Here is a 13,102-nt window from a genome sequence, read left to right as displayed (position 1 = left end):
ATACCAAAGGAGCTTTCCCCTGCCTCCCCACTTACTTCCCAACCAAAGAGAGATAAATCCCCTCCCCCTTCTATTAGCTACAAAAGTAGCAGACCTTCAAAATCCTTAGATAAAACCCAAACTGCTCGAACATTCCCAGCTAATATCCACCCCACTCGAGCTAAACCATTTAACTGGTACCCAGTCTAAGCCTCCGACCTAAAAGAACTCAGACAGACAGTGAAGGAAGACGGCATTCACGCAACATGGACAAAATCCCTCCTGCAGAGCCATATTGTCAACTTAAACACCCTCCACGATTGGAGAGATAATTGCCATTCTGCCCTTCCTGACCCAATGTTCCTAGAGTGGGAAGCCTATTATCGTGATGAGTGTCTTCAACAAGTCAGGCAAAACCAGGGAAAGGGTGATGACACTCCATGTGGTTTTAAAGAACTCTTTGGCCAGGAAGACTTCTCTACTGGGGCACAACAGGCAAGTCAGCCAGCAGGATACTATAACCAGGTCCGCCTCTGTGCCATTCAAGCCTGGAATAGGCTTACTCCACCTTCACGGTCACAAGACCCTGCCCACTCCCTGCTCTCCCTCCATCAGAAGCCTGGAGAATCCCTATCTGATTTTATTCTCAGAACTAAAATGAGCCTATAAAGAAAAATCTCCAACCCCACAGCTAGAGACCTTCTTTTTAAAACCATTGTTTGGCAAGGCATGACTTCTGAGTCTAGGCTAGCTTGCCAGGGTCTCTGGGAAAAGCATCACGATAGGTGGATTGTAGCTACCAGAGAAATAGGAACTGCATCGCACCAGGTCGCATCCATAGCTCAGGCATTTGTGGCAGCAGTAAAAACAGAAAAAATCTGCCTCAAATGTGGAGAGGCAGGACATTGGAAGGATGAATGCCCTACAACCTGCCATCCTTGGGGCTGGGAGACACAGCAAGACTGTGAACGCTCATGTCCCCTGCCCTCAAGCTACATGAGTGAGGCGGGCAGGGCCACCACCAGCGGCACCACACTCCCGCAGGCTGCTGCCAATGCCACAACATCTGTGGCACCCCCAGACCCAGCGCCTAAGAACCCTTCGGCCAGTGGTGTGCCCCAGGCCGCGGTGCCTGCCAGGCTGCTCACGGGGAGCCCTGGCGGACACAGCCCCCGGGCCCACCCCAGCCTTATCAGCTTCTGCAGGCATCGAGGATGCAGAAAAGAAAGTTCTCGCCACCAAAGTCCTTGGCACTGTCAAATGGTTCAATGTCAAAAATGGATATGGATTTATAAACAGAAATGACACCAAAGAAGATGTGTTTGTACACCAGACTGCCATCAAGAAGAATAATCCACGCAAGTATCTGCGTAGTGTGGGGGATGGAGAAACTGTAGAGTTTGATGTGGTTGCAGGAAAAGGGGGTCCTAAAGCAACAAATGTGACTGGCCCAGATGGAGTTCCAGTAGAAGGGAGCCACTATGCTGCTGATTGGCGCCAATATGGCAGGCACCTTGGACCTCCCCATAATGCTGGTGAGATTGGAGAGATGAAAGATGGAGTCCCCGAGGGAACACAACTCCAGGTCCATCGGAATCCAACCTACCGCCCGAGGTTCAGCAGGGGACCCGCTCACCCATGCACAAGCCCATATCATTCCCTACAGGTGGTAGAGCACACAGAAAGAGCCAGCTCCAAGAGTGTCCCCTCCCAGTTGTTGCCCACAGAAAACCTCTCCATGAAACTCTAGGACAGTGAGTAATCCCCAGCCTAGTTCACAAGACTAGGCAGGCTTCTTTCTGTCCCCCCTCTCTTTCTCCACGTGTTCCTTGCTAGCTCCTTCTGATTTTTAGCTACCACTAGCTCCGCCTAGTCCAAAAGACTAGGTCCCACTCTTTCTCTATGTGTTCCTGGTCAGCTTCTCTACTTTAACTCCTCTTCCTCTTTCTCTCTGTCTCTCCCTCTCCACGTGCTCTTCAGCTCAAGGGCAAGATGGCTGCTACTCCTTAGCCTCCACTTTGCTTATCCCCCAGCTCCACAGCTGATCTAAAATCCTGCCTACACCCCTTGCCCCACTGCTGCCTGCCAGTTTCTCTCAAAGCTTCCTGGCTCCAATCCATCTTCCACATGTCTTTCCCATAGACAGAGACTCTCACTCTGACTCTTAGCTCTCCCCAATGCTTCTTGCTTGCCTTAAACTTTTCTTCAAAGTTGGCCTTTCCTCTTCTCTACATTTAAAATTTACCAGCTAAGAAAAAGAAGAGGGGGAATACAGAACCTCTCTGCCAGAGCACACAGACACCACATGGAAGAGCAAGGCCCCTCCCCACTGCTTCTAAACCCATCATTACTGCTTCTCCCCAAGAGGAGGACCTGCAACAAGCCTTCCTGTTTTTCAACCAAAAATTTTAAACATTTCCTTTTCTTCCTAACAGGAACACCTAGAGCAACAATGCTTGTGCTTTTCAACCAAAAATTTTGTTATTTTTAAAATCTTAATGCTGCCTTTTCTCTCTAATACTCGTGATATATGTCCAACATTATTTTTTCAATCTTTATAATTTCTTCAAGGTTTAAAAGCCATCTAATTTCCTTCCACAGTTTAAGTCAACCATTCCTTGAGTCTTAATTAACAACTAATTTCCTTTACAGAAAAACTTGCTGCCAATCCCACATACATAATTAACATTGTTTTTCTCCCTCAGCTATCAAAGATACTTTCTAAGACTAAACTTTCCTCAAACACCTTTGCTTTTCCAGGATCTTCATGACAGGCCATGAGGTGCTTGTTCCCAAGCAATTTAATGCTCAATATCCGGCCTTTACAGACATCTCCCCGCCAGAGATGCTGCTTCCCTGCTGTGATTATCCTACAGGTATATCCACAGATCCAACAGAGTCCATGCCATACTCTGGAACCTGCCTGAGATGCCAAGCTGCTTTCTCCCAGCCACCTCATCTGACTGCAGACTCCAGAGACACGCTGAGATCCAGAGACAGCGCAACCTCCTGGAACCCGCCAAGCTGCCTACTTCCAGCCATCTCATCTGACTGAAGAGCCCAGAGCATGCTGAGATCCAGAGACCCACACCCAACTCCAGAGATACACACAAGAACCCAGAGATGCTCACTACAGAAGACAGATCCAGACCTTCCAGCTACAAATGAACTTTTTTGCCAAAGTCACATAGCTAAAGTTACATGTTAGTGAGGAAAACATAATGTCTATTTAGATTAATCAGATGTCATTACCCTCAAACTGTAAAACCTGTATTTAATTGTTTCAATAATCCCCTGCCTTCCAAACCCTACCCTCAATTCCCATTACCCTTGACTTAGTTATGCTACACCCTCTGGCCTACATAGTGTTTTCTTTTGACCACCTCATCCAAAATTTTCAATAAAAAGGAGTGAGATGTTGGGCCGTGAAGAGATGGTTTGGACATAGCCTGGTTGAATGAGCTTTGAACCCCAGAGACCCTTTAAGGGAAGGTAGGATGTTCAGCTCTGTTCCTAGGCCCCCTTGATAGAGCGCTGGGTTTGAGGTGGGGGGCGGGACCCAACAAGATATTTTCTGTCAGAAACAGCAATTGTTGCCCGATCTTCCCAGATTCCAGACTACTCCACACAGTCCACATCTCTCATTAACCTACACCTTACAGACTACAGATGACGCAGAGTCACCCCTCTTTTTCTGAAAGAAAAGAGAGCGGGATGTTGGACTTTGGATGAGGTAACTCCATTTAACCTGCCACCTTCAGTCACCTAACAAACAGGTAGAGGGCGTGATTAATGAGTCTCCACCTCCAGAGATTTAAATATTAATGAATTATCAAAAGGCCAGGGGCATAGCTAATTAAGTTATTCCCTCCCCTTTCCCTTCCCTATAAAAGTCCTGCTACTTTGGCTTTTGGCGGGGGAAGCGTGTACCACCTACATCCATTTACCATGCCATGAACAATAAAAGTTTCGTAAAACTGGCCTCCACATGTCGCATGATCTGCCACCACCAGGTTCCCAGCCTTTGGAAACTTGAGCTGCCCACCGCCAGCCCGTGGTGGCTGTACCAATGTGGGACCCTCCAATGGCGGCTTGGGAAGCCCGCCCGGGACCCTGATGCCAGACTGCCATGAGAGACCCGGCTGCTGGACTCCCTCTTCACCCCTGCCCGCGAGATTTCTTCCCCACAAAGACATTGCTCCTGTGGTGAAAAAGAGAATGTATCTGCAGAAGACATCTCTGGGGTGGACAGTGGTAAAAACATCTTTGTTGTGCACAGGAGGATGTCCCTGTGTTGTACAGTGTGAAGGACATCCCTGTGGTGGACAGTGAAGAGGATTTCCCTGTGGTGTACTGTTGAAATGATGTCCTTGTGGTCAACAGTGGGAAGGATGTCCCTTACGAGGACAGTGGGGAGGACATTACTGTGGTGGACAGGCAGAAGGATGTCCCTGTGGTGGACAGAGGTAAGGACCTCCCTGTGGTGAAAAGTCTGTAGGATGTCCCTGTGGTTTACAGTGCGGAGGATATTCGTGTGGTGGACGGTGGTGAGGACTTCGCTGTAGTGCATATTGTTGAGGACAACCATGTTGTGGACAGAAGTAAGGATGTCCTTGTAGTACACAGGAGGAAGTCCCTGTGGTGAGCAGTGGGAAGGACATCTGTTTGTTGGACCGTGGAAAGGGCGTCCCTGTGGTGGACAGCAGAGAGGACATCTCTTTTGTCTACAGTGGGAAGGACATTTCTGTTGGTGACAGTGGATAAAATATTCCTGTGGTTCACAGTTGTGAGGACATCCCTGTTGTGCATAAGAGGATGTCCCTGTGGAGCAAAGTGAGGAGGATGTTTCTTTGGTGGACAGTGAGAAAGACGTCCATGTCATGGAGTGTTGGGAGGTCCACTCTGTAGTGAACATTGGGGAGGATGTTTCTGTGGTGGACACTGGAAATGACATTCCTTTGGTGGACAGTAGAGAGGACTTCCCTGTGTTGGACAGTGAGAAGAATATTTCTGTGGTGGACTTAGGAAGGACATATATGGTGTGGACTTTGGGAAGGACGTCCCTCTTGTAGACATTGGGAAAAACGTCCATGTGGTGAACATTGGAAAGGATATCCCTCTGGTGGACTTTGAGGAGGAACTCCCTGTGGTGGACAGTGGGAAGGATGTCCCTGTGGTGGACAGCAGAGAAGACCTCTCTGTGATGGAAAGTGGAAAGGACGTTACAGTGGTGGACAGTGGTGAGGATGTTTCTTTGATGGACAGTGATGAGGAAGTTTCTCTGGTGCAAAGGAAAATGTCCTTTTGGTGGACAGTGGAATGTACATCTCTGTGGTGGACAGTAGAGAGGAACACATTATGCTTGACAATGGGTAAGAACATTTATGTTGTGGACAGTAGGAAGAAAGTCCCTTTTGTCAATATTGGGAAGGACCTCATTATAGTGAACAGTGGGAAGGATATCCATCTGGAGAAGATTAGGGAGGACATCCCTGAGGTGGACCGGGGGAAGGATATCCCTGTGGTGGACAGTAAAGAGGACTTTTCTGTGTTGGAAATTTGGTATGACATCCCAGTGGGGAATAGTGGGAAAGATGTTTCTTTGGTGGATAGTGGGGAGGATGTCCCTGTCATGGAGAGTGCAGAGGACATGTCTTGGGAGGAGAGTGTTGCTGACATCCCTGGTGTAAAAAGGAAGATGTCCCTGTGGTGCATAGTGGTGAGGATATCCCTGTTGTGCACAGGAAAATGTCCCTGTTGTGCAAAGTGGGTCGGATGTCCCAGTGGTTGAAAGAGAGGAGGACCTCCTTGTGGTGGACAGTGGGTAGGATGTCCCTGTGGTTTACAGTGCAGAGAATATTTATGTGCTGGATGGCAGTGAGTAATTCCCTGTAGTGCATATTGTTGAGAACAACCATGTTGTGGACAGTGGTAAGGATGTCCTTGTAGTACACAGGAGGATATCCCTGTGGTGGACAGTGGGAAGGACACCTGTTTGGTATACCATGGAAAAGACCTTTTTTGTGGTGGACAGTTGGGAGGACCTCCCTGTGGTGGACATTGGGGAGGACATTTCTGTTGTGGATAGTGGGATGGCCATCTCTGTGGCAAAATGTGTGGAGGACATCCCTTTGGTGGATAGTGGGGAGGACGTTTCTGTGGTGGAAAGTGGGAAGAATGTCCCTGTGGTGGACAGCAGGGAGGAAATCTCTGTGGTCTACAATGGGAAGGACATCTCTGTTGTGGACAGTGGAAAGAATATTCCTGTGGTACAGTTGTGAGGACGTCCCTGTTCTACATAGGAGGATGTCCCTGTGTTGCAAAGTGAAGAGGATGTTTCTTTGGTCGACAGTAGGAGAGACATCCATGTTGTGGACTGTGGGGAGGTCCACTCTGTAGTAAACATTGGGAAGGATGTCCCTGTGGTGGACAGTTGAAAGGATGTCACTGTGGTGCACATTGGTCAGGAGTCCCTGTTGTGCACAGGAGGATGTTCCTGTGGTGAATAGTGAGAAAGACATCATTGTGCTGGGCATTGGTGAAGATGACCCTGTGGTGGACAGTTTTATGGATGTCCTTGTTGTACACAAGAGGACATTCCTGTGGTGGACAGTGGTGAGGACCTCTCAAAGATGGACAGTGGGGAGGAAATCCCTGTGGTGGACTGATGGGTGGACCTCCCTGTGGTGAACAGTGTTTAGAATGTACCTGTAATGGACAGTGGTGAGGACATCCCTATGATAAACTGTGAGAATAATCTCCTTTTTGTGGACAGTGCAAGGATGTCCATGTTGTTGACAAGGGGAGCACGGCCCTATGGTGGACAGTGGGAGGACCTTCCTGTGGTGGACATGGGTATGATGTCCCTGTGATGGACAGTGGGGAGTACATCTCTGTAGTGGATAGTAGACAAGACTTCCCTCTGGTGGACAGTGTGAAGGATGTCTCTGTGGTGGACAGTGGAAGGACATATATGGTGTGGACTGTGGGAAGGACATCCCTGTAGTGGACATTGGGAAAGACCTATTGGTGGACAGTGTGAAGTATGTCCCTCTTGTCGACAGTGGGGAGGACGTACCTGTGATGGAAAGTGGGAAGGACATCCCTGTTAAGGTCTGAGGGGAGAATATCACTGGGGTGCACAAGGGAAGGACGTCTCTGTGGTGTACAGTGTGTAGGAACTTTTTTGTGTACTGTGGAATGGTGGCCTTGTGGAGGACAGTAGGGATTATGTCCCTGTTGTGTAAAGTGGGATGGATGTTTCTGTAGTGGACAGTTGGGAACATATTTGTATGGTGGACAGTTAGGAAGATGTCCCTGTGTTAAACAGTAGGAAGGAAGTCATTTTTGTGGACAGCGAAAGGATGTCCATGTCGTGGACAATGGAAAGGACGTCCCTGTTGTAGACAGTGGGTAGGTTCTCCCTGTGTTGGACAGTAAGTAGGACATCTCTGTAGTGGTCAGTGGGGAGGATGTTTCTGTTATGGACAACTGAGAGGACATTACTCTGGTGGACAGTGTGAAGGACATCCCTCTGGTGGACAGCAGAGAAGACCTCTCTGTGGTGGACAGTGGTAAAGATGTCCCTGTGATAGACAGTGATGAGGATGTTTCTTTGGTGGACAGTCGAAAGGACGTCCATGTTTTGGACAGTGATGAGGACCACCCTGTCGTGGATATTGGGAAGGACGTTCCTGTGGTGAACAGTGGAAAGGATGTCACAGTTGTGAGAACTTTTCTGTAGTGGTCAGTGGTGAGGAAGTTTCTCTGGCTCAAAGGAAAATGTCCCTTTGGTGGACAGTGGAAAATACATCTCTGTGTTGGACAGTAGAGAAAAACACACTGTGGTTGACAGTGGGAAGAACCTTTATGTTGTGGACAGTGGGAAGGAAGTCCCTCTTGTCGATATTGGAAAGGACCTCCTTGTGGTGAACAGTGGGAAGGTTATCCCTCTGGTGGACAGAAGGGAGGACATCCCTTTGGTGGACAGGGGAAAAGACATCCCTGTGGTTGACAGGGGGAAGAACATCCCTGTGGTGCACAGTGAAGAGGACTTTTCTGTGCTGGACATTTGTGATGACATCCCAGTGGTGAATAGTGGGAAAGATGTTTCTTTGGTGGATAGTGTGGAGGATGTCCCTGACATGGAGAGTGCAGAGGACATCTCTGGTGTGGAGAGTGTTGCTGACATCCCTGGTGTGCAATGGAGGATGTCCCTCTGGTGCACAGTGGTGAGGATATCCCTGTTGTGCACAGGGAAATGTCCCTGTTTTCCAAAGTGGGTAGGATTTCCCAATGGATGACAGAGAGGAGGACCTCCCAGTGGTAGACAGTGGGTAGGATGTCTGTGGTTTACAGTGCAGATGATATTCGTGTGCTGGAGGGTGGTGAGGAATTCCCTGTAGTGCATATTGTTGAGAACAACCATGTTGTAAACAGTTTTAAGGATGTCCTTGTAGTACACAGGAGGATGTTCCTGTGGTGGACAATGGGAAGGACATCTGTTAGTTGGACCATGGAAAAGACCTTTTTTGTGGTGGACAGTAGGGAGGACCTCCCTGTGGTGGATAGTGGGGAGGACATTTCTGTTGTGGATAGTGGGAAGGCCGTCTCTGTGGCAGAATGTGGGGAGGACATCCTTTGTTATACAGTGGGGAAGATGTTTCTGTGGTGGAAAGTGGGGAGGACATCCCTTTGGTAGACAGGGGGGATGACGTTTCTGTGGTGGAAAGTGGGAAGAATGTTTCTGTGGAGGATAGCAGGGAGGACATCTCTGTGGTCTACAGTGGGAAGGACATCTCTGTTCTGGACAGTGGAAAGAATATTCCTGTGGTGCACATTTGTGAGGACGTCCTTGTTGTGCATTGGAAGATGTCCCTGTGGTGCAAAGTGAGGAGGATGTTTCTTTGGTGGACATTGGGAAAGACATTCATGTGGTGGATTGTGGGGAGGTCCACTCTGTAGTGAACATTGGGGAGGATGTCCCTGTGGTGGACAGTGGAAAGGATGTCACTGTGGTGCACATTGGTCAGGATGTCCCTGTTGTGCACAGGAGGATGTCCCTGTGGTGAACAGTGGGAAGGAAGTCACTGTGCTAGACGTTGGTGAAGATGACCCTGTCATGAACAATTTTATGGATGTTCTTGTGGTACACATGAGGACATCTCTGTGGTGGACAGTGGGGAGGACCTCAATCTGATGGACAGTGGGGAGGAAATCCTTGTGGTGGAGAGTTGTGTGAACCTCCCTTTGTTGAAAGGTGTGAAGAACATCCCTATAGTGGACAGTGGGCAGGACTTCCTTGTGCTGGACATGTGTAGGAGGTCTGTGTAGTGGACAGTGGACAGGACATCCCTGTTTAGTAAGTGGGGAGGACATTCTTGTGGTGGGCATTGGGAAGAATGTCCCTGTGATTGACAGCAGAAAGGACCTCTCTGTGGTGTACAATGGGAAGGATGTCCTTCTATTAGACAGTGGAGAGGATGTACCTGTAGTGGTCAGTGGAAAGGACGTTCTATGGTGGACAGTGGGATGACTGTCCCTTTGGTGAATAGCAGGGAGGCCATCTCTTTGGTGGACAGTGGCAAGACTGTTCCTGTGTTGGAGAGCAGGGATGACCTGTCTGTTGTGGACAGTGAGAAGGACATGCCTGTTTTGGACAGTTCAGTGGACATCCCTGTGGTGGACACTAGTGAGGACTTTCCTCTGGTAGACAGTGGGAAGGAGGGCCCTGTGATGGAGAGTGAAAAGGAAATGCCTGTTGTGGACAGTGCGGAGGACATCCCTGTGGTGCACAGTGGAAAAACATCCCTGTGGTGGACAGTAGAGAGGACTTCCCTGTGATGGACAGTGGGAAGGATGTTACTGTGGTGCACTGGAGAACGTCCTTCTGGAGCATAGTCAGAAGGATGTTTATATGGTGTAGAGTGCAGAGGACATCTCTGTGGTGGACAGTGGTTAGGACATCCCTGTTGTGTCCAGTGTGGAGGATGTTTCTGTTGTTTACAGTGGGAAGGACTTCACTGTGTTTAATAGTTGGGAGGACATCCCTATTGTGGACAGTTGGGAGGATGTCACTGTGGTGGAGAGTAGAGAGGATATCACTGTGATGGAAAGTGCAGATGATGGCCTTGAAGACAGTAAGAAAAATGTTCCCGTGGTGAACAAGAGAATGTCTATTTGGTGGACAGTGAGAAGGATATCCTTGTAGTGGGGAGTGCAGAGGAAATGTCTGTGATGTACAGTTGTAAGAACATCCCCTTTGTGCTCAGGAGGATGTCCCTGAGGTGTACACTGGGGAGGATATCACTGTGGTGGACAGGCAGAAGGATATTCCTGTTGTGGACAGTGGTGAGGACATCCCTGTAGTGGACATTGTTGAGGACAACCATGTTGTGGTCAGTGGTAAGGTTGTCCTTTTGGTACACAGGAGGATGTCCATGTGGTGGACAGTGGGAAGGACATCTCTTTGGTGAACAATGGAAAGGACATCCCTGTGGTGGACAGTGGGGAGGACCTTACTCAGGACAACTGAGAGGACAATACTGTGATGGACAGTGTGAAAGACGTCCCTGTGGTGGACAGCAGGGAGGACATCTCTATGGTGGACAGTGGTAGAGATGTTCCTGTGATAGACATTGATGAGGATGTTTTTGTGGTGGACAGTGGAAAGGATGTTTCTCTTCTGGATAGTGTTGAGGACCTCCCTGTCGTGGATATTGGGAAGGACATCTCTGTGGTGAACAGTGGAAAGGATGTTTCTGTGGTGGACAGTGAAGAGGACCTCCTCATGGTGGAAAGTGGAAAGGACATCACAGTTGTGGACATGGTGAGGACGTTTCTGTTGTGGTCAGTGTTGAGGAAGTTTCTCTGGTGCAAAGAAAAAAGTTCCTTTGTCGGACAGTGGAAAGTACATCTCTGTGGTGGACAGTAGAGAGAAACACACTGTGGTGGATAGTGGAAAGAACATTTATGTTGTGGAAAGTGTGAAGGAAGTCCCTGTTGTTGATATTGGGAAAGACCTCCTTGTGGTGAACAGTGGGAAGGATATCCCTTTGGTGGACGGTGGGGAGGAATCCCTGTGGTGGACAGGGGAAAGGGCATCCCTGTGGTGCACAGTGAAGAGGAGTTTTCTGTGTTGGACATTTGGAATGACCTACCTGTGGTGAATAGTGGGAAAGACGTTTCTTTGCTGGATAGTGGGGAGGATGCCCCTGTACTTGAGAATGCAGAGGACATCTCTGGGGTGGAGAGTTTTGCTGACATCCCTGGTGTGCAAAGGAGGATGTCCCTGTGGTGCACAGTGGTGAGGATATCCTGGTTGTGCACAGAAAAATGTCTCTGTTGTGCAAAGTGGGTAGGATATCCTAGTGGTGAACAGTGAAAAGGATGTCACTGTGGTGGACAATTTGGAGTACGTCCTTGTGGTGGTCAGTGGGGAGGATCTCCCTGTGATGGACAGTGGGGAGGATGTCTCTGTGGTGGACAGTTGAATGATGTACCTTTGTTGGACAGTGGGAAAGACGTCCCTTGGGTGGACAGTGGGAAGGACGTCCCTTGGGTGGACAGTGGGTGGATGTCCCTTGGGTGGACAGTGGGAGGGACGTCCCTGTGGTAGACAGTGGTTAGTATGTCCCTGTGTAAAGCAGTGGATAGAATGTCCCAGTGTTGAACAGTGAAAAGGAAGTCACTCTGGTGGACAATTTGGAAGATGTCCCTGTGTGAACAGTGGGAAGGACATTCCTTTGGTGGACAACAGGAAGGATTTCTCTATGGTGGACTTTATGAAGGACGTCCTTGTTGTGGTCAGTGGTGAGGATGTCCCTGTGGTGGACATTGGTGAGGATGTCTCTGTGGTGGACAGTTGAAAGATGTACCTTTGGTGGACAGTGGGCAGAACGTCCCTTGGGTGGATAGTGGGAAGGACATCCTTGTGGTAGAGAATGGGTAGGATGTTCATGTGGAGGGCAGTGTGTAGGGTGTCTCTGTGGTGGACAGCAGAGAAAACCTACCTGTAGTGGACACTTGGGAGGCCGTCCCTGGGGTGGACAGTGGTGAGGACGTCCCTATGGTGGACAGTGGAAAGGACATCACTTTGATAGACAGTAGAGTGGATCTCCATTTGGTGGACAGTGGGAAGGAGGTCCCTGTGGTGGACACTCCGAAGGACATTTATGTTGTGAACTGTGGTGAGAACATCTCTGTTGTGGACATTGGGAAAGATCTCCTTGTGGTGAACTATGGGAAGAATGTCCCTTTTGTGGACAGAAGGGAAGACGTCACTTAGGTGGACTGGACAATTATGTTGTGGATTGTGGGAAGGAAGTGCATTTTTTGGACATTAGGAAGAACCTCCGTGTAATGGACAGTGGGAAGCATGTTCCTCTCGTGGACAGTGGGGAGAAACACCATGTGCTGGACAGTGGGAAGGACATCGCTATGGTGGACATAGGAGAAGACATCATTTAGTGGACATTGGGAAGTACGTTCCTGTTGCGGACAGCAGGTTGTACCTTTCTGTGGTGGACAGTGGGAAAGACATGCCTGTTGTAGACAGTGCGGAGGATGTCCTGTTGGTGGACAGTGGAAATGATATCCCTGTGGTGGACAGTAGAGAGGAATTCTCTGTGGTGGACTGTTGGAAGGACATGCCTGTTGTGGAAAGGGCAGAGTACATTTCTTTGGTGTACAGTAGAAAGGACATCTCTGCGGTGGACAGTGGAGAGGACTTCCCTGTGGTGGACAGTGGGAAGGAGGTCCCTGTGGTGGACCATGGAAAGGACATGCCTGTTGTAGACAGTGGAAATGATGTACCTGTGGTGGACAGTAGAGAGGACTTTCCTGGGGTGGACAGTGAGAAAGAGGTCCCTGTGGTGGACATTGGAAGGACATATATGTTGTGGACTGTGGGAACGATGTCCCTGTTTTGGACATTGGGAAAGACCTCTTTGTGGTTAACAGTGGGAAGGATGTGCCTCTTGTGGACATTGGGGAGAAACTTTCTCTGGTGGACAGTGGCTAAAATATCCCTGTGGTGGGGAGAGGGGAGGGTGTCACTTATGTGGACAGTGGTAAGGACATCCCTGTGGTGTATAGTAGAGAGAACCTCTCTGTGGTACACAGT

General features: G+C 49.2%; 1 pseudogene; it reads left to right on the top strand.

Moving 5' to 3' along the window:
• Positions 1-975: 975 nt before the first annotated feature.
• Positions 976-1,729, top strand: LOC117696084 (Y-box-binding protein 3 pseudogene; annotated as a pseudogene).
• The last annotated feature ends 11,373 nt before the right edge of the window (positions 1,730-13,102 follow it).

This window comes from Arvicanthis niloticus, unplaced genomic scaffold, assembly GCF_011762505.2.
Source record: "Arvicanthis niloticus isolate mArvNil1 unplaced genomic scaffold, mArvNil1.pat.X S33, whole genome shotgun sequence".
NCBI lineage: Eukaryota > Metazoa > Chordata > Mammalia > Rodentia > Muridae > Arvicanthis > Arvicanthis niloticus.
This window is presented reverse-complemented; position numbering and strand designations above follow the sequence as displayed.